Source organism: Acomys russatus, chromosome 32 (genome assembly GCF_903995435.1).
Source record: "Acomys russatus chromosome 32, mAcoRus1.1, whole genome shotgun sequence".
Lineage (NCBI taxonomy): Eukaryota > Metazoa > Chordata > Mammalia > Rodentia > Muridae > Acomys > Acomys russatus.
Genome location: NC_067168.1, coordinates 19,691,389 through 19,693,540, shown reverse-complemented (window position 1 = coordinate 19,693,540; position 2,152 = coordinate 19,691,389). Strand labels below are relative to the sequence as shown.

Sequence of the window (2,152 nt, the reverse complement as noted above, 5' to 3'; positions counted from 1 at the left end):
TTATCCAATGTGAAGATGCTGGAAAAAAGGATAAAGGGACCCAGTGATGCCCTTCCAGTCTGTCTTTGGAGTCTTAAAATGATAGAAGGCCAAGCTTATGTGCATCTCTGCAGTCCCAGTCCTGATGTGATCCTGCCCACCACAGGCTCACTTTATCTGGGCTCCCATTTTTCACCAAGGTAGTCTGGTAAGTTCTTAGATGTGTGTTGAATCTCTTTCAGCGAGGCAGTATCACTCTCAGACTGGTAAAAGGTTTAGCTTTTCCTTCTCACAGTGTGAGATTTCTACGGGGAATTACAGTTGAGAATTTATTGATTTAATAGTTCTATAGTCAGATTGAGGGACATAGTGTCTCTTTAGAATATATTCATTCTCAATCCTGTGTACCAATCCAACCTGGTGGACCAGTCTGACCCTAGCATGCCTATAATATCCAACCTTCATAACCCACCCAAGATTTCACATTTTATACAACTTTCCAGTCTGGTGAGCCTTCCACATCTTAGCTTGCCTGCACTTTCTCTAATCCCCAGACCCAGCCTGGGGTTCATTACCTCATTCATATGCATATACACAGCCTAGTGAGTTCCACATGTATGATTCCCCAACCTTCAGACTTGACCAAGTCTAAAATTCTATTCATCAACCTAGCCTTATGAGTACACATGACCCTAGACCACACACACAGTTTCCAATATTCAGTCCTAGCCTGGATCACACATCCTATGTGCCGCCTCAACCTGGTAAGGTCCACAGATTCTAGTCTTCCAATACCATTCCCAACCTCCATGCTTGGCCTAAAACATACACCCAGTGTACTATCCTGGTAGGGTAAATATGCTGGACTTTAGACTGCCTGTCTACACCTAATGTTCAGAATCATCCTGAGTTACAAATTGTATACTGGTTCAGTATGGTGAGTTTCCCAGATGCTAGCCTCTCTGCACCCCAGCCAACCTCAAAGCCTAGTCCCACATGAACATTTATATATGTGTTAGACCAGCCTAGATCCTCTCCTGCCCGTGGCATCCCCCAACATCAGCCTGTACACTGCTCCAAAACCCCTCACCCATCTATGCAATCCCTAAGCTCTTGGGCATAGCTTGAGTGGCACAACTTTTACACCAGCCCAAATAATCCAGAAAGTTGTTGTATTCACCATCTATCTTGCTTTACACTGAACTGGAATCACCTCCATTTCCCCAATCCAAATTTATCACTGAATATTTGAAGGATTGACCTACCAACTTCATATGCCAGACCATAAATTAACCAATCTAGCAAAACAACAAAAAACACAAACTTCTTCTCAACAGAGTCAGCCTAGAATCTCTCATCAGACACACAACTAACAAAAGAAGTCTCCATACCCAAACTTATCACAAAAAATATAAGCAATATAAAAGGCCAAGGCAGTGTATCTCCTTCCAAACCTACAAGTCCCATAAAATGGCACCCAGTGAGAATTATTGATGGTAGAGCACAATCCTGACATATATCAAAAAATTCAGGGATATTAAGGAAGACAAAAACATCTCAATAAACTTAAAGAAAACAGAAGTAAATGGTTGAGTGTTGCTCAAGAAAACACAAACATAAAAATAAACCAATGAAGACAATCCAGGACTTGTAAACTGATTTCAATAAAGAGGTAGAATTATTGAAGAGAGATCAAGCCAAAATTAAGATGAAATTTAAAAATCCAAAAACAATTAGAAAACTCAGTGGAATGCTTTACAGGAAGAAAGGTTGAGGATAAAATATCAACACTAAAAGATAAAGTGGGACAGCCCAGTAGAGATATTGCAGGTGTGGCTGCTGAGGTACTTTTGCATCAGTAGGTGGCAGAGAGAAGAGAGGCTATGTCTCCACTCAATGTTCTGACTTGTGAGCATTGGAATGATTAGTATCCTAACATTCCCTGAAAAAAGCAAGCCTGAGACAACCACCAGTTTAGTATCTTTCAGGCCCAGACAGGCTCCCGGGATAGGGAGCTAGGCAGGTGTAGGTTCTGTTTCTTAACAATTAAGCTTTATTATACAACCCAACTAGCTTACACAAGAGGGGAAAAAAAGGTTAAAGGGAAAAAAGAGTGAACCTTCCAGTATCTGTTCCACGGGACAGGTCCTTAGGTGTCTCTGGCCTGCGTGCT

At 41.6% G+C, this 2,152-nt stretch overlaps 1 non-coding gene across 1 annotated transcript; it reads left to right on the top strand.

Moving 5' to 3' along the window:
• Positions 1-1,786: 1,786 nt before the first annotated feature.
• LOC127184519 (small nucleolar RNA SNORA17) lies at positions 1,787-1,919 on the top strand. Its single transcript, XR_007830157.1, has one exon. It is a non-coding gene; the product is annotated as a small nucleolar RNA SNORA17 (small nucleolar RNA).
• The last annotated feature ends 233 nt before the right edge of the window (positions 1,920-2,152 follow it).